Source organism: Anomaloglossus baeobatrachus, chromosome 4 (genome assembly GCF_048569485.1).
Source record: "Anomaloglossus baeobatrachus isolate aAnoBae1 chromosome 4, aAnoBae1.hap1, whole genome shotgun sequence".
In the NCBI taxonomy this organism is placed as follows: Eukaryota; Metazoa; Chordata; class Amphibia; order Anura; family Aromobatidae; genus Anomaloglossus; species Anomaloglossus baeobatrachus.
Genome location: NC_134356.1, coordinates 191956498 through 191976994, shown reverse-complemented (window position 1 = coordinate 191976994; position 20497 = coordinate 191956498).

Sequence of the window (20497 nt, the reverse complement as noted above, 5' to 3'; positions counted from 1 at the left end):
AAACAAGTGCACACCGATATATAAACAAGGTATATAAATTTTATTATGTCCGGAACAAACAAGACACAAATAGACGATTAAAATCATTTAAGAACAAAACAGCCATCTGTCCCATACAGTACATATAAGTCTGTCATAAATATAATATTGTTTGAAATATATGGTCCCAAATATATACAAATACGGCAAAAATAGAAAAAACCTCTATAGAGCAGCGGTACAGTAATAGGGGAAAAATAGTGGCATATATTATTATACTAGCTGTACTACCCGGCTTTGCCCGGGTTAATAACTGTTGTTAACAAAATAGAATGTATTACCAAAAATTTATTCTGCACACAAAAAACACAAAACAAATACCTCGCTCTGTCCCTGTCTGCATGTCTGTTTGACTCTTTCCCCATCTGTCTCTTTCCCCATCTGTCTCTTTCCAGGTCTGTCTCTTTCCAGGTCTGTCTCTTTCCAGGTCAGTCTCTTTCCAGGTCAGTCTCTTTCCAGGTCAGTCTCTGTCTGTCTCTTTCCAGATCTGTCTCTTTCCAGGTCTATCTCTTTCACCGTCTGTCTTTGTGTCTCTTTCACCATTTGTCTCTGTCTGTCTCTTTCCCTGTCTGTCTCTATCTCTCTGTCTCTTTCCCTGACTGTCTGTCTGTCTCTCTGTCTGTCACTCTGTCTGTCTCTCTGTCTGTCTCTCTCTATCCGTCTCCCCATCGACATCGTATTACCTCACATATAAGCTTCTTATACTATGAATGTATTTTGTTCCTATAGTAACCAATCACAGCTCCTACTAATAACCTGTAGTTCCAGGCTCTATTTACTTTTTGGAGAGTAACTGTAAAGCGCGGGTTAAATTTTCCTGCCAAAACATAGTCTACGACGTTCCCTGGGTCACATGAGGTGTCTGTGCAAAATTTCGTGATTGTAAATGCGACAGTGCGGATACACTTTTCGTTTCACTTTTTCCCCATTATGTAGATAGGGGCAAAATTGATTGGTAAATTGGAACGCGCGGGGTTAAAATTTCGCCTCACAGCATAACCTATGACGCTCTTGGGGTCCAGAAGTGTGAGTGTGCAAAATTTTGTGGCTGTAGCTGCGACGGTGCAGATGTCAATCCCGGACATACACACACACATATATACATACATACATACACAGATTCAGCTTTATATATTAGATAGTCTATAGCAAATAATAAGGATACCCTCAAGGAGTGGTATAGTTAAAAGATGACAATTGGCTAAACCTGGATATATTCTATGTCACATTGTGTACCTGATTGTAGTCTTTGCAATAGGCCATTACAGTTGTAACTATTTCTTGTATTATGTATGGCCATTCCCCAGGGGTCATCTTATACATTATTCTGCTATGGTGTTATATTGTGACTTTGTTGTGCCCTGTGGGTGCATTCTAATATAGGATATATTCAGGTTTAGCCAATTGTCATCTTTTCACTATACTACTTCTTGAGGTTATCCTGTATCCTTATTATTTGCTTTAGACTATATAATAATATATGCCACTATTTTTCCCCTTTTACTGTACCGCTGCTCTATAGAGGTTTTTTCTATTTTTGCCGAATTTGTATATATTTCAAATAATATTATATTTATCACAGAATTATATGTACTGTATGGGACAGATGGCTGTTTTGTTCTAAAATGCTTTTAATTGTCTATTTGTGTCTGTATGTTCCGGACGTAATAAAACTTATATATCTTGTTTATATATTGGTGTGCACTTGTTTCTATTGAGGCCCTTTTCTCCCCTTGTTTTTGGTTACTTCTCCTCATAGTTGTAGCACCCATTGGAATATAATTTTTTATCCATTGGCATACGTTCACCTTGTTCTGTTATTAACTTATAGATTCAGCACAGGAAAAGGTTTCCTATAGGTGTGAAAGGGTGGTAGTTGCACATCAGCCCTAGTGTTAGGGGTACTTTGCACACTACGATATCGCAGGTGCAATGTCGGTGGGGTCAAATCGAAAGTGACGCACATCCGGCGTCACTGTCAACATCGTAGTGTGTAAATCCTTTTACATACGATTAACGAGCGCAAAAGCGTCGTTATCGTATGATCGGTGTAGGGTCCGACATTTCCATAATGCTGCTGCTGCGACGGTACGATGTTGTTCCTCAGTCCAGCGGCAGCATACATCGCTATGTGTGAAGCCGCTGGAGCGAGAAACATCTCCTACCTGCGTCCCGGCCGGCTATGCGGAAGGAAGGAGGTGGGCGGGATGTTTACGTCCCGCTCATCTCCGCCCCTCCGCTTCTATTGGCTGCTTGCTGTGTGATGTCGCTATGACGCCGCACGACCCGTCCCCTTAGTAAGGAGGCGGTTCGCCGGCCAGAGCGATGTCGCAGGGCAGGTGAGTGCATGTGAAGCTGGCGTAGCGATAACGTTCGCTACGGCAGCAATCACAAGATATCGCACCTGCACCGGGGGCGGGGACTATCGCTGCAGCGTCGGTAACACATTGTTACCAATGTCGCAGTGTGCAAAGTACCCCTTAGAGTAGCCCAAAGATCATGAAGAAAGACAACACAGAAATGGCAAAAAGTTGGTTCCCAGAAGTGTAAGGTTATGTTTCTGATTATTAGAGGTTGTTTCTTAAAACTTCTTTTAGTATGAAATGCTTATTTAGTTGCAGAACACTTTTTTATTGCATGGATTATATTAATTGATAATATTATATTATATCATATAATTTATATCTCATTTTTAGGGCAATCTGCTGTGGATTTTCTGTTGCTGATTTTTAATGCAAGATGGATGTTTTTAAAGTAATTTCCTCTTTCATTTACTCAAAGGGATTTTAATATAATGGGCTAGTATGTTAATTAATGGAATGTTTCCATTATATGTATGATTAATATATGAGAAGAGGAAGTCTGCTGCTTTAGGATACTTATGAAAGCAAAGCACATTGACTACAGATCCTCGTTAAATAAGAGAAAGTCAGAGTTCTAATTATTTGCAGAGCAAACGTGTATGTTGTAACAAATCTCCAATTTCTTTTGCAATCCTTTGACCCTATTCATGTTTTCCGCTCATAACATTGTATTTGAAGCAAATGAATTGAATTGCCATAAAGCAATGACTAACCACTAACTAATAAAGGAAAAGGATTAGAATATGAACGCTTACCGAACCGGAACCCGACCTGTGGCTCATCATTTGAGCTGAGAAAATCTTCTGTGGATTCTTTATCCAAAGTGGTAACTAATATTCAGCCTGGCTGAAAAAAAGGCACTGACCCTTAAGGCAAATATAAATGTTAAATAGCCAGCAAGCTCCTTTGGATTGTAAATGATCAACAGTGCATATTATAGCAAAGACATTGCCCTCATCATTATTATCTTGTAGGAAATCCTAATTACCTTACTTCCTCTAGACTTTTTCCAACTTTGAAAGCTCTCAAAGTGGGCTGCAAATGTTAAAGAGGTTGTCCACTACTTTGACATTAATGGTCTATCCTTAGAAGAGGTCCTTCAACGCGCACCCCCGCCAATCAGATGTTCTCAGTCCTGGCAGCGCAAAAAGGCAGCTGGAAATGCTCAGTTCCGGTGCTGCCCTGTCTTCTGATAGGCCATCAGTGCTAAAGTAGTAGACAACCTCCATTATTGTCATTTTACATGTTAGAATTAGACATTTTGAATAAAGCTTAAATCAGGGATCCCCAATCTGTGATTTGCGGGCCCATTATGTGTTATTTGTGGCTGTTATCCAGCTTTGTGCATTAGCACTAGGTCTAGCAAAAAGCTATGTCTCCAGCTATGTCTCCAGGCAGGTCTCCAGATGGTGACTTTTGTGAATGGAAATAGGGAAGGAGCCCCTGGATATTGGTATACTGCTTCTGTGGGATTTCTGTGGAAAAGCTTTGGCAATCATTATTTAATTAAGTATTAAGTAATGGTGGCTCTAGGTGTCATTACTGTGAGGGAGCTAAGCGTGGCTTATGAACATCTCCCAGAGATGAATGTGGCTCATGACCCTCTTTCAATTAGGATTGTGTCAATCAAGGTCAGAAAGGTTGGGGACCCGTGGCCTAACACATTAGATTTTTCTTAACATGGCTTCAAGGTTGGGGTTCTTGTGTCAGTATTTGCATACTTAGCCAACCCTTATGCACTGCTCAACCTTGCCATATCATAACCTCTATTCTCTATGCTGTGCCATAACCTTTATAGCCTGTTGCATTTTCTTATATTGTATGATTGCTGGTTTTCAAAATGCTATCTTAGACACATCGTTTCGGAATCTTTTATTTTTATTTTCATTTTAATTGTTAGTATTTCTTCTTTTTCTCCCTTTTTACACGTGAGTTATTTTGTTGCTTTTCTTCTGAATTTATTGACTTTATCAATAAATCCATATTTTACATATTTTTTATTTTATTTTCTAATTTCTTGACATATCCTCATTAATCATTAATAAATGTTATTCCAGTGTACTGATGATAGTCTAGTGTCTGGGCCAAAACGTCTTTCTAATTCTGAATTGCTATCATCTAATAAATTACACTCAATAATGATCTGATCTGAGAAGAACCACCTAAGAACAACTACTGCCAAATAGGAATGGGCGATCCCAAACTTTAAAGATCGGGGATCGTACCGATCACATAGTTGTCGTGTACACGATCCTGATCACGAGCTTTCCTGAAAAGCTCGTGTTACAGTTCGGGTTCAGATCAGGTCCAGGGATGGAAAAAAAAAGCACATTATTAAAAAACATTATGATCATACTTACAGGGCCCGCGATGCGTCCTGCAGACTCTGCCTCCCGACGCTTCTGCTTCCGCGTCTGTCCGATCATTGCTGTGCTACCCAGTAACCAGCACTGACTACTAAAGGATGTTCAATGACGTCATAGCCATGTCACCCAGTCACGTGTGAATGCTGTATTACCTCATTGGCTACAGACTGGTCACATGACTATGATGTCTCGAAGGTCCTGGTAACTGAACTTTGACTGTCACTGTGCTAGTGTCGCATCGGCATCACCCAGTATGGCCACACACTCTCCTGACAGGAGCGGTCGGCGCTCGTGTCCGGAAAGTGTCACTTCATTCAAGGAGATGCCCATGCGAGACTGCACGAGTCACACGTAAGTGAAACTCTGGCCTCAGTGTCAGCCTGCATATCACTCTGCATAGCCACTGATGTACAGAGTGATGAAGCAGAGGTGACATTGCTGTACCTGTGGACTATGGATTTTTTATAATAAAGATGGAGTATCTAAATGTTTTTTTGTTTTATTTCTAATAAAATAATTTTCTCTGTGTTGTGTTTTTCTTTTACGGTTTACTAGAAATTCATGGTGGACATGTCTAATTTGGCACAACACCATCAATTTTCGGGCTTAGTACTATCTGAGAATACAAAGTGGGTGTTAACCCCTTTATTACCAAGCAAGCCACCCAGCACCAGGGCCGCAGGACAAGTCACGTAAAGCACCTGGAAATGGCACTAAGAAACAATGTGCTATTTTCAGGGGCGGCTGCGGGCTGCCAAAAATCCCAGCCCCCAGCTGCTTGCCTTTACCTGGCTGGTGATCAAAATATGGCGGGAGCCCATGCAGTTTTTTGTATCATTTTTTTTTTATTTTTGTATTTTGATTGCCAGCTAAGGTAAAGCCAGGCAGATGGGGGGTTGGCAGCCCCGTAGCCGTCCGCTTTATCTGCACTGAAAATCAAAAATAATACGGAGCGCTACGTCATTTTTAAATTATTTCTTTTTATACAACTATATATTGTGTGTGTGTGTATATATATATATATATATAAATTTATTGCTTGGAAATTTGGAGAAATGTTGTCACTAGTTTATATAATAAAAGAACAATTTACATTTTACTCAAAAATAAAAAGAGAGAAACTGAATATTTTGCAGTGGTCTATTACTTTTTGCCAGAGCTGTGTATATATGTATATATTCACACACAATATATAGTTATATAAAAATAAATAGATAATTAAAAAAAATGACATAATGCTCTGCTGTATTTTTGATTCTTAGCGCACATAAAGCAGACGGCTACTGGCTGCCACCCACATCTGCCTAGCTTTAGCTTGGCTGACAATCATCATAACGGGAAGCCCATTTTTTATTTTTTTTAGTTATTTAAAAAAAACAATTAAAAAAAAATGTGTGGGCTCCCGTTGCATTTTCTATTGTTAGCTAAGGGTACTCCAAGCTGCTAACCCCCACTCCTTGGTGTTACCTTCACTGGCAATGGAAAATCCAGGGTAGCCATTCTTTTTTTTTTTTTCTTTTCTTTAAAGTTTTTTGCCAAAAAGCTAAAAATAAAAATGACGTGGGCTTCGCCATATTTTTGTATGCTTGCCAGGTACAGCGGGCACGTACGGGCTGCCCCCAACCCCCGGCTGCCTTTTTGTACCCGGCTGGGAACCAAAAATATAGGGAAGCCATTTTATTATTTCATGAATTTCATGAAATAATTTTTTTAAAAAATGACGTGGGCTTCGCCCAATTTTTATGTCCAGCCAGGTTCAACTAGGCAGCTGAGGATAGGAATCCACTGTGCAGGGTGGCCCAAGCTTTCTGCCCCTTGCTGCGAATTGCAGTCTGCAGCCATCCCAGAAAATGGCACTTTTATAGAAGCACCATCTTCTGGTGCTGTATCCAACTCATCCAGAGGCACTGGAGCCAGGTGGCATGATGGGTAATAAGGGGTTAATACCAGCTTTGCTTTACCAGCTGGTATTAAGCCCGAGATTCTTAATGTCAGGCCAAGTCTGACCCAGCCATTTAGAATCTCTAATAAAGGGTTAAAAAAAGACACCACACAGAGAAAAAATACTTTATTAGAAATAAGTACACAGACACACTTAGGGACTCCATCTTCATTACTCCCTCTCACTCCTCCATGATCCTGGTCTTCTGTCTTTTTCAACTGATCTAGCTCTGCTAGATCAGTTGAAGAAGTTGCGGGAGGCAGTGTCTGCAGGACGTGTAACGGGACCTGTAAGTATAATGACAATGTTTACTAATAACTGTATTCTTTATTTTACAGCCACCCACCCCATCCCATAATTGTAAAGTCCAAGATCGGTGATCGGAAGCAAGATCGTGTTATCTTGATTCCGATCTCGATCTTTACAAAATGGTCGAGCGAGTCTCTCTGATCCCGACCATCGGGGGGATCACCCATCTCTACTGCCAAACACACTCGCAGAGAAGAGGATGTATCTTATGTTTTGTGTTCCTCCAACTCTGATGCTGACCATTTATGAAACTGGACATTTTGCATGACATTTTTATTTATGGCTTTAATGAGTATTACTGTAGTGAGACAGGTAGACAATTATAGTTATACAATTTTTAATGTGCTGTTTAAAGGCTACATATACTTTTGCACTGTTTTTTATTGTTCATTTACTTACAAAATACAAATTTAAAAAATGTTTCAAATATCCTTCATTAAAATAAATATTCTACCATTTTTCTGCTGCCAGCTACAGTATGTATGTAAGTCCTTTACCTAGCTCAGTGCTTTTACAAAAGTGTTACAAATCTCTCCATGTATAGTTAAAAAACACACACAGGGATAAAAATGTTTTTTTTATTAAAGTCTCCCCCACATTCCCTCATTATTTATTTATTAATTAAAAAAATACTAAAAGTTCCAAGTTAATTCAATTTGGGAATAAAGATCCCTCTATACTTCCCGATACTCCCTAATTTCCTCCCTACAGTGGGACTCTCATTGCTGGTGACAGGTAATTTCAGAAAACTATTAACTTGCAGATCTGCAGGATAATATCGTTTTTTTTTAACCTGTCAAGTTACCGTTAATAATTAAACACTTAAAGATTAAATATCTTCCCTTACTGTGCATACTGTATGTTCAGTCTACTGAGCATCTTTTAACACCTTCACGTTTTCAAAGACACCAAGAGGGTAAAATAATTTTCGGCTGCTACCGCCAGGAAATTGCTTACTAGAACCAAAAATATTAGAAAAGAAGCAAATAAAAAGCCACTTTAGGACAAAAATAAAAAAATACCACTGTGTCCTAAACCGTCTTCTGCCTGAAAAAACTCAAAGGATTTGCAGATGTGTAAAAGACATTGTGTGCACATACCCTAACAGTTCCATAGCCATTAGACAATAGTTAAGGTAGATAGACAGTTTGGGCCAACAGTCTATTGATTGTCAAAGAGATGAGAACCCACTATGTCTGATTTCGGACTTTGGATCATTTTGTTTTCTAAGAGGTGAGCACACTGCCAGAGATGTCTAGAAGCAATTCTCTCATAGAGAACACAAGTGCACTTTGCAAAATGAGCACTCCAGTGTATGGGAAAGTCAGGCAAGATAACTGCCAGCTGAATAATGGGACAACTTTATATAAGTGTATGCAGCATAAGCCAAATAGTTGTTTGGCTAACATATGGTCTCATTAAGACACCTACAGTATATTTTTAGGCTGGAATACTGACCCCATAATAATCTACTATCAAATCTAATAAATTAAATATTGCTACATCTACATGTATACATCCCCAAAACCACTGTTGGTGTACGACTACGTCACCAGAACCAACCTTTGTTCTTGACTACCTCACCAAAACCAACATCAGTACATGACTACATTGCCAGAACCACCATCGGTACATTAGTACATCACCAGAACCCCAATTGGTACACTGCTACTGTATTTCGCCAAAAATAAGACCTACCCACAAAATAAGCCTTAGCATGATTTTACAGGATTTTTGAAGTATGCTTGAAATATAAGCCTTTCTCCAAAATCAAGCCCTAGTTATAGACAGGAGCGGCGTTAGTAGGAGTCAAACTGTGCAATTTCTCATGGCCCCATTCTCTTAAGGACCCCAGCAGTTGTATTCCGAGATTAAGATTGTTAAGATTGCTTAATGACCTTTCATGACTTCACAGTCATGAAAAATGATGTAATAAAAGGTCTCTTAATTGCAGGAGCCTAAAAGAAATAAAAGAACTTAACAGAAGACAGGCAGACATCCAGGACTGGTATTAGGGAGAATGGAGAGCAAGCAGGGCAATTTCACAGGGCCACCACTCTCCTAGGGGTCGGAGCATATGTATCCTGATGATAATACTTCAGGACCTTTGTGACATCACATCATGTGACTAGGCTGTAACCTAAAGGTCTCTTAATTGCATAAGTCTAAACCTGAAGAAGAGACAGGCTGTTATGTATGTGCAGTGCGTGCAGATAGATAGATAGATACATAGATAGATAGATAGATAGATAGATAGATAGATAGATAGATAGATACAATGGGGAAAAAAGTATTTAGTCAGCCACCAATTGTGTAAGTTATCCAACTTAAAAAGATGAGAGAGGCCTGTAATTGACATCATAGGTAAACAACAACTGTGAAACAAAATGAGAAAACAAGTCCAGAAAATCACCGTGTCTGATTTGGCAAGATTTTTTTTTTAAATTATGGTGGAAAATAAGTATTTGGTCAAAAACAAAAGTTCATCTCAATATTTTGTTATATGTCCTTTGTTGGCAATGACAGAGGTCAAACGTTTTCTGTAAGTCTTCACAAGGTCAAGGTTGGCACACACTGTTGGTGGTATGTTGGCCTCTAGAGCAGTGATGTTTTAGGCCTGTCTCTGGGCAACATGGACTTTCAACTCCCTCCAAAGGTTTTCTATGGGGTTGAGATCTGGAGACTGGCTATTCCACTCCAAGACCTTTATATGCTTCTTACGAAGCCACTCCTTTGTTGCCCTGGTGATGTTTGGGATCATTATCATGCTGAAAGACCCAGCCATGTTTCATCTTCAATGCCCTTGCTGATAGAAGCAGGTTTCCACTCAAAATCTCATGATACATGGTCCCATTCATTCTTTCATGTACATTGAATCCTTAGACCCCATAGATTATCCTAAAGACCTCGTATAAATGCACAGCTTAGGAGACAGGACAAGGACTTTGTAATACATCCACTCTGTGCTGTGAGCACTCTTCTGAAATTACTTTTCAGCTGTGGTTGGGGGTCTCAGGAACATAGTCCCCATCAATGTGATCTAAATTATTGTGCATAAAACATAAAAAATCTCCCAAAAGTTTAGTTACTCTTTAAGTTGGATTTACAATGCTGCCAATAAACGGAAACTGATTATTGGACTAACTAAACAGGCTGTCAAATCACCCGATGCACAAGCAAAAATGTTTGTTTGTTGGGTGAAATGATTTTTCAGCTTACCTAAAGGGAGTCTGTCACCCAAATGCCAATTAAATTGAATAAACCTTTATATAGAGGATGTAAACCATACAAAAATCATATACAGTTTAACTTAATGAGGTGGTCAACACTAGAATAACAAGTCTGAAATCACTCTTTTTGGCTATAGATTTGTGAAATCTCCCAGTGCATTCACTGTGAACTGTGAAAGGTTGTGATGTCTACACCGGGAATGGCGGTCAAGTATGTGATATGCATACTCCCGTTCAGAACTCGTCTAGTGGGTGCAACCTTGCTCAATACACTTGTATTGTGTGAGACCACACCCCCTAGCTGAGTTCTACCTGGGAGTATGCATATTGCATAATTGACCGCCATTCCTGGGGCAGACACCTAATTTCCAATCCATGGCATTAACTTCCACCCCAATCCCCAGTCTATTGCATTAGACTCTTCCTTATCCCTGCTCTATAGCATTAGTCTCCCCCTAATTCCCAGTCTATAGCAGTAGCCTCCCCACTTATCCCAACTCTATAGCATTAGCCTCCTCCTCCCACCCCCTAATCCACTGGATATAGCATTAGCCTCTCCCTCCCACCAATCCCCAGTCTATATTATTATTCTCCCCTTCCCCCTTAATCACCATTCTATAGCATTAGCTTACCCCTCCCACCACCTAATCCCCAGTCACAGCATTAGTCTCCCTCTCCCCCTCCCCTCTGGATCTTCAGCTGTATGAGTGCACCTGCTCTGGTGTTTGTCCTCCTTCTGGCTCTTGTGTCCGTCCTCCTCCACTGTTATGTCTGCAGCATGGTGGGTTGAGCTCATCACGCTGCAAGTACATCAGCACTGTTGGACGCTGCAGCATGTCAGAGCAGGGAGCTCATTGGTGTTCCTCTGACCCCAGAAGTGCAGGCGCTGGTACTTCCAGAGTCAAGCAGCTCCCTGTGTCTGTAATTTTTTTGTATTTGTGACTTAAAGACTCAAATACAAATGAATGGAGGTGCACGCTCCACCCTTTTCAGAAAAGAGAGTGGATTTCTTAGACTGTCTATTAGCGGGTTGGTGAAAATATGTTTCCTACCTTTTTTGCTGCCACCCCTGCAGCTCGTTGCTGTAGGTTGTGTATAGAGCCAACACCTCCAAGCCTTAAAATCCACAGCTGCAGTCTTGTGGCTGGAGGAGAAATTTGTCCAGATAGCAATACACTTGAGTGGAGAGATCACATACCGGAGCTGCACTTGTGGAAATAAAGAATCCTCAATGGTGAAAAATTGAGGTTTTTATTCAAATCAAAATTTCAGACAGGCAAGGTAAAAAACAAAGTGATAATGATTTGTCTGGCTCACAATTAGTACATTAAGAGTACAATTACACATTAGAGTACAATTAGTACTCTAGTGTGGCGCCCCTGAGGCTTCCGTCGCCACAGAAGATATTGCACCTCAGCCAGGGGTGTGGTATCCCATCCCAGGTAAGAATGGGGTCAACTGCCAGTGTACAGACAAATCTTGCACACACCAATTGGTAGGCATACACCGGGTCAGAGATAGTGACAGCAACCCCCATAGATTTAGTCATGGAGCCATAAGTCCCATCACTGGTCCCAATGGTGTGGGTGGGGCCTAGTCAGTGGGTGTGTGGGAGGAGTCAGAGAGAGAGAGTAGAAAAGGGAACTAGGAAGTTCAAGTTGTAGTCAGGCAGTCTGTCAGACAGCAAGAGGGAGTGAGGAGGTGGGCAGTCAGGAGAGGATAGCAGATAGAGAAGGCAGAGACAAAAGGAGGTTCCTGGTGGAGATCCTGGGGTCTTGTTAGGCCCAGGTGACACCAAAAGAAAGGAGGAAAAGATTCCAGGGCCACGGAAGGGCAATTGTCCCGTGACCTGTTCCACTGACAACATCGGGTGGAGGGATCTGGCTGCATTCAGGGACGGTCCTAAGACAGAGGGAAGAAAGACAATCCCTCAAAAGTAAAACCGAAGGCCTGGGAGATCGTTGCAATTGCCCAGGGCCACGTCCCGCCACAGACCCCCGGTGAAGAGGGCAAGAGACGACTGCGGTCAGCCCCCTTTGTACAGGCCCTGTGGTGGAGGCCCGAGGCCAGCTAAAATAGTCGAAGGCTAGGAAGCCAGTCAGAAAACGACACAAACAAAAGGGGTACACCGGGCTGACCCTTGACCTATCCAGGATCGGCGGCGGCCCTTGACAGCGGATCCCGGCATTCTGTGGGTAACCGGTCAACTGCAGTACTGAGACTGAACAGTGAGTAAAACATTTTAACTGCAAGCCCTGTGTTGTCTGGTTTATCCTGCACCTCGTCCACAAACAACATAGACTTTACCAAGCACCCAAAGGTTGCCCCAGGGTTTCCGCTCTACCTGTGGAGAGCAAGAAACACCTCAGCTGCCATAACACCAGCCCCGGAGGTCTCTCCCAGCAGCTGCAGCTCCCTAGCTGCAAATTACCACAGGTGGCGTCACGAATCTTAAATAAACATTATCATCACCTCCCCAATACCACCACATTAACTGACTCCACCAGGGTCACGGAGTCGGGCCCCGCCACCGCTGAGTACCCCGGACTAGTCCAGCCCGACACTGAGTCACCTAAGGCCCTGGGGTGGGCGAGTCATCTTTTTGGCGTCACGAACAGGATTCGAACCTGTGTGGGGAAGAAAGGGGGCGTGCCTGAAAAAGTTCGCGAAGATAAGCTCCGCCCTCTCTGTGCTCTGTGGTGCATTGAAAAATGGCGCTAAGAATGGACAGTCTGGCAGTTAATGCTGATGCTTAGAGGACGAAGAAGCTGCCAGAATGTATTGGATTGTGGGCAGAGGGATGCCGCCCGTGGTGGGCTGGGTGACAGCTTGGCGACAAGTGCTGGTACGTCCCCCAGCCCCGCCTCTGGAGTGGAGAAGGGTGCAGCCGAGCAGTGGTGCCGAGTGCTCGAGTGTGTTGGATAACCAGTTGCCGAGGAAAGATGGCGGAGCCTTCCTCACCAAGTACCCCAGGAGAGGCCTGGGAAAGGGGGGTAGAACTACAGCGCGAACCTGATCCTGGAAGAAATGGAGCAATTGGCTCGCAGACTACGGAAGCTCGTGACAGAAGCCGAGCGGCGAGCAGAAGGAGAGGCCAGACCAGGGCACGCTAGTGAGCACCAGGCGGCGTCTGACGAAACCGAGAGCCGTGAGTCCAAGGTCGCCACGCCAGAACCGGGTAAGGGAAGTGCTGTCCCCGCCCGGCTGAGCCCAGGGCACCGTGAGGAGTGGCCCTCCTGCAGGCGAACCGGACGCTGCTGCGGCTTACTTGGAAGTTTGGGCCACCGCCGCAGGCCCCAGTGAGGATGACGTCACTCCCGACAGCCCGAGCCCTGAGCAGCTAGTGGGTCCCCTGCCCATCCCACCTACCAGTGTACCCGGTGCCGCCTCACCCTCAGGGGAGCCACAAGAGATGTAATTATGTAAAGTGCACGTTCACTTACAGAACTAGTACCTACATTTTTCTAATTAAAGGCTAGTGGGCAAAAGAGGTTCTAATAACATTGAAAACTGCATAAATAAACATGATATAACATTACTGTGATGACAGACACGCTCAGGTTCAAGGATACTTCTTCATGAAGATAGTATAGCAACCAACAGTTGAGCCAGGATTTGGGGCCATAATGTACCTTACGCTTATGTAGGTCTGGCGTCAATGTCCCTTCACACCCCATTGAAAATAATTATTTTTTCACACAAGGTATTGGCTTTGGTGGCTTCCTAGAGTACAGTTAACGACTACGATATTGTAGAAGAAGCGGTGCAGCATTTGCAGTCTTTTCTGTAGCACCATATTGGGATTTGGAGGCCAACAATTAAAGAGCCGCAGATTGCCTAAGCCTTGTCCAGTGAACACATACTAAAAGTTGGCTTTATTTCCCTGAGAATATGAGACTGTTAAGGGTTCTATAAACAAGGGCTGAACAGGAAGAGAGGATTTAAGAAAGGATGTGAAAAAGTCACCACAAAGAAAATTTACAGCCTATAAATTTGCTTGTTAATTTCATGCTATCAGAACCAATTATGGTACGCCTCTTTTCAAACTGCCTATGATGCAAGTGAGTTTAGGTAGAACCAAATCATCTGCATAGGTCGTAGCACAAGTAATGGAGGCCTCTTATTCTTCATAATTGCTGCTTACTGAAATCTCATGTTTGATTTGTAAAAAAAGGAAGAAAAATGAAGACCGTCCACATCCCAGAATTGAAATGTACATATCATTTTAAGCACAGGAATTAGAAGCTGGCTTCAGTGACTAGTAAAATATTCCATGTTCCGTAATGCTGAATAAATGTCAGCCTGTCATGAAGCCCACAGCATAGTTTTGTCAGAGCCAGGCCGTGTTTCCAAAAACAAAAAGGATTACTACTGAAGAAGATTCCGCTATTTGCCAGAAGCTGTGATGTCAGGGGAATTTATTTTATCAATTTTCTTTTTTTTCAATTCATAGATTTCAAAAATGTGACTTAAAATTTCATAAAGACGACTTGTCAAAAAGTCAAAAGTGAACAGGTTTTTGCTCTTATTTTGTTACCTCTGCTCCCTGGAGCGTTCCATTTTGTTTTTGTTCTTTTTTTGTTTTTGTTCTTTTTTTTTCTATAATCCGTTATACTGTTCCAGAGATATGGGCCTTTTTCATTAAGTGATAGTTTGTATGGTCTATACTAAGTGGGCGTGGATCACATGATTCTAAGGAGATATGTCTTTTTGCTGCTTTTCCTCAATAGGCCCTGTGCGCACTGTGAAATTCATGTTTCTTAGGGTATGTGCGCACGTTGCGTTGTAGTGCCTGCAGTTTATTCTGCGCGTTTTTAAGACCTTGGTTTTTGACAAAATGGCTTTTGACCATTTTTTAGCACTAAAAACGCATGCGGATTTACCGCGTTTTGGATGCATTTTTAGCGCTTTTTCCATGCGTTTTCACAGATGCGTTTTGAACATCAAGACACTGCTAAATAAAGATTAAATAGTCAAACAGAATGAAAAAAGAGAAAAAAAAAGCAAAACATAGATAATTTAAGAATTATTAAAGAAAATAGTTATATTTCTTGAAAATATAGCGGTTTTATCATATTCATTCCAAAAATAGAAAATAACCCATAATTTTGTTTAATTTATTTGTCGGATTATGTGTGTGTGTAAAGGGACATATTATTCCATTAATTTAATGTTCGAAAAGCATGCGTTTTGTTTGTCTAAAACGCATGTTTTCTGCACCTAAAAAGCAGGTAAAACGCAGGAAAATTGAAGAATCTTGGTTTTTGCCATTTCTCATTGACTGCAATGTTAACAAAACGCTGCAGAAATGGCAAAAACAATTGACATGCTGCTTCTTTTTCTCCATGGTTTTTGACCAAAAATATGCAAATTAAACACAGCAGGAAAAAGCAAAGTGCGGACAGAAATTCATCTTTTCCCATAGACTTTGCTGGAAAACCAAAACGCATGCATTTTGGCACAAAAACGCAGCCGCTAAAAATGCAGCGGAAACGCGGGTAAAAACGCAACGTGCGCACATAGCCTTAAGCAAATTCTGCACCCTCTGGCAGAATTCCGCACCCGCAGCAAAAACCATACCAAAAATGCACCCAAATCCGCATTCGGTTTTGCCTTGGTTTGTTGCGTTTTAAGTGTGGTTTTGCCGTGGATTTGGTGCACTTTTTCTGCGGGTTGGTACCTGCGGTTTTTTACCATTATCTATGTGGAAAAGAAGTGACATGCTCGTTCTTTTTGCTGCAGAAAATCTGCAGAAATTCTGCAGCAAAACCTATAGGGGAAAAAACGCAGTGTGTGCACAGCATTTTGGATTTCCCATAGATTTTGCTGGGGAAGGACTGCAGCAAGGTTAGGAACAAAAACCGCACCATTTCTGCCGCAAAACCCGTGGCAAATCCTTGGCAAAAAATGCAGTGTACGCACAGGGCCTTACCCTGTGAGCCATACCCCTTTGGCAAAGACCATTAAAATCACCACTAAAAAAGCAAACTCCTATTTCGGGAACCATATGTCAAATTAAAATAAATATAAAAGATAGCTTTCATCATTTACAGCAGCGCGGTCATCCTCAAAGGTATTCAGAGTGACTCTTTCAGTCATTGAGATTCGATATTTCATATGTAATTTAAGCCTTCTGTTAATTTACTGAAGCAGTATGTATATCTCTACAGTACAGCACTGCCACCTTACAATGAATCTGTCAGCAGGTTTTTGCTATTTAATCTGAGAGCAGCATAATGTAGTGGCAGAGACCCTGATTCCAGGGATGTATCACTTGCTTTGCAGTTTGTTGTAGTTTCAGTACAGTTTTTCAGCAGGAGATTTTTACTTCAGGACTAGGTACAGCATGCAATGCAGTCCAGCTGCTCTGTGTAATCCATCCTCCACCACTGATTAGCAGATGGAGGCAATATATAGTATACACTATAAGCTGCCCATCAGGGGTATAAGCAGGGTTATACAAAGCTCAGCATTCATAGCACTGCTACATCTACAGTGGAGAAAAGAGAGACTTTATCAAAACTTAACAAAGCAGTCTAGTAAGTGATTCACTGTTGGAATCAGGCTGTCTGCCCTTATATCATGCTGCATTACATATATTATTGTATGATTATGTAGCGCCCCACAGGGCAGGTGTTTTAACCTACTCTTTGCTGGGCCGGGGGTGCAGATCCTCTGCGTTGTCACGAGGTGGCTTGGCCGGGTTCCGTTGCCCCGAGGCATACAGAATGGAGGGATAGAGGGTGGACGGGAGGCAGGACGGAGGATGGGGGTGGTGGTAATGGTTAGTCAAGTCTATTAGATGATCATGACGCCACCTGTGGTACCCGCCGCTGCAGGGTCTCTCACCGCGGCAGATGTTGGGTACAGCCGGGATGGTGTCGCTCCCCACAGATGGAGTGGGATTACTCCGGGGAGGATGATGGAATTGGTGGTACTCCCCGTTGGCGTTGCAGCACTGGGCGACGACGCTGGTAAAAAAGAGGCAGGGGCTGCGGTTCCAAGTCTTTTTACTCACAGGTAGTTCAAGCGCTGCCCCAGAGTACCGATCTCTGCCACGATGGGCTCTAGCCGATCCCAGATCCGTCAGCGGTCACCGCTGGTGCCCGTGAAAGTGTGACGCCCTGGACTATCCAGGTCGTCCCAGGTAGTCACACACAACACCACACCCCCTTCCGGTTAGGTAACAAAAGCCAAACTAAAACCCTTGTCACCACCCTCCAGGTTTGAAGTCCACACCAGGGGGGCAGAGCCAGGCGGTCGGCTCCACCCACCAAGGAGTTCATAGGCTTGGAGGCGGGAAACACAGGAGTCTAGCTCAGGCTCTGGAGGAGTCAAGTTCAAGTAGGAGTGTAGAGCAGACAAGTTCACAGGCAGACCTGCGCTCAGGCCTGCAAAAGACGACTCCGGTGGCTGGGTCGGAGCCCAGTCACCATTGGCAAGGAGGCAGATGGTGGTGGCCACCTGCAGGAGACTGGGAAAACGACCGGTGGAACCATAAGGGACCGGGACAGGGACAGGGTAGTGGCCCACCGGAACCGAACCGGGGAGCCAACTGGATACCGCAGCACCAGGCAGGGTACTCAGACCCAGTACAAAGCCCTGAACCGACAGGGCCGAGTCGAATCAACTGATTGCGGGCTGGACTTAAGGACCTACCCCACACAAGTCCCTTTAGAAGACAACAGCTCAACCATACAGGGTAAAGCCACCGCCAAGGCATAGAGACCCAAAGGGCCAGCGTCTGTTGGCAAATGGGCTCCTCCGGCATATATAAGTCAGGGAGCGGACTACCGGTGTCTAGGCATAAGAGTCAAAACATTTACATACAGAGGTGCAGGAGAAAGGCGGAAACCACCAACCTAGTCTAGAAGATGCTGCAGCTGGCTGCAGGCCCCGTTCATCACTCCGTTTGGTTTACCAGAGACTCCAGTGTCTTGTATCAGAGTGAGTACACCAGTGCCATCAGGCACCGCACCGCACTGCACCGCAACACTTCACCCTGCACCCCGGCCCTCACCTACCGGGCCCCGGGACCAACACCCCCTACCCACGGAGGGGTCAACACCTAGCTGCGCCATTACATCGCTCCCGGGAGCCCCATACCTTCAGTGTCCATAATCACCACAACCCGTGGGTGGCGTCACGAACTATCATCCCAAACCAAACACCCAAATCCCCGCGTGTAGCGCCAACTCCCTTGCAGAGCGACGTGACTCCCAGGTCCGTGAGAGGCTTGAGCCACCACCCGCAGTATGAGCATGGATCCGAGCGGCTCGGCGGTCGCAGCCGAGCCCGTGGGGCGGTACAAAAGTCTGTTAGTGAAGTGTCCCTCGGTTGCTATCTGGAATCCGGGCCGAGCCACCTGCTCTAAGCCACGGGCCCACGAAGGAAAGAGGAATACTAACTCCTGTTGTCAGTACTAGATGTTATCCCAAGCTGTGCATGGGAAGGTTCTGTTCAAAATGTGATGCTTGCGCCTACTTCTACCCCATGTGGTGCCCGCCCCCGGTGGTTTTACTAGAGACTGGGAAAGTCCCATGCTTCGTGATGGTTAACTATCCTGTCTGACCTAGTCCAACCCCCTGTGGGAAGGCACCTTACTGTTGTATGTGTGTGTTTTGTGAAGTCACCGGCCTTACCCGGGACAGATATTACCCCTGAAAAGGGGTGTAATAACCTTTGGCGCCTGAAGCCCAGGGGCGCCACATTTACATTGCAAAACCAGCTGACAGATTCCCTTTAAAGGGTTGCTTTGTTTTAAAAAAATAAATAAATCTGAACAATCATCTTTAGGTCATCATGAGTTTATAGTGGTAAAACGCCCATAATATTAATTAGGTGATGGTTATAGCAGCAAAAATTCAATACATTTTCTTCTCTCCATGAAGGACTGGGCATGTGTGCACTAGGCAGGTATTACATGTTCAAATTTCATGATGATGATCAGAATATAGGCTGCACTGTCAAGACAGGCCTTGCTTCTCCCAATCAAAACACAAGAGACTCATATATACAGTCATGGCCAAAAGTTTTGAGAATGCTACAAATATTAATTTTTACAAAGTCTACTGCTTAAGTTTTTCTAATGGCAATTTGCATATACTCCAGAATGTCATAAAGAGTGATCAGCTTAACAGCAATTACTTGCAAAGTCAATATTGGCTAAGAAAATGAACTTTAACCCCCAAAACACATTTCAACATCATTGCATTCCTGCCTTAAAAGGAGCAGCTAACATTGTTTTAGTGATTGTTCCATTAACACAGGTGTGGGTGTTGATGAGGACAGGGCTGGCGATCAATCAGTCATGATTAAGTAAGAATGACACCACTGGACACTTTAAAAGGAGGCTGGTGCTTGGTATCATTGTTTCTATTCAGTTAACCATGGTGATCTCTAAAGAAACACGTGCAGCCATCATTTCTCTGCACAAAAATGGCCTAACAGGGAAGAGTATCGCAGCTACAAAGATTGCACCTCAGTCAACAATCTATCGCATCATCAAGAACTTCAAGGAGAGAGCTTCAATTGTTGCCAAAAAGGCTCCAGGGTGCCCAAGAAGGACTAGCAAACGCCAGGACCGTATCTTAAAACTGTTTCAGCTGCGGGATCGGACTAAAAGCAGTGCCGAGCTAGCTCAGCAATGGCAGCAGGCTGGTGTGAGTGCTTCTGCACGCACTGTGAGGCGGAGACTGCTTGAGCAAGGCCTGGTTTCAAGGAGAGCAGCAAAGAAGCCACTTCTCTCCAGAAAAACCATCAGGGACCGACTGATATTCTGCAAAAGGTACAGGGAATGGACTGCTGAGGACTGGGGTAAAGTCATTTTCTCAGATGAATCCCCTTTTCGATTGTTTGGGACATCTGGAAAACTGTTTATTAGGAGAAGAAGAGGTGAGCGCTACCACCAGTCTTGTCTCATGCCAACTGTTAAGCATCCTGAAACGATTCATGTGTGGGGTTGCTTCTCAGCCAAGGGAATTGGCTCACTCACAGTCTTGCCTAAAAACACAGCCATGAATAAAGAATGGTACCAGAATGTCCTCCAAGAGCAACTTCTCCCAACTGTCCAAGAGCAGTTTGGCGCCCAACAATGCCTTTTCCAGCATGATGGAGCACCTTGCCATAAAGCAAAGGTGATCACTAAATGGCTCATGGAACAAAACATAGAGATTTTGGGTCCATGGCCAGGAAACTCCCCAGATCTTAATCCCATTGAGAACTTGTGGGCAATCATCAAGAGACGGG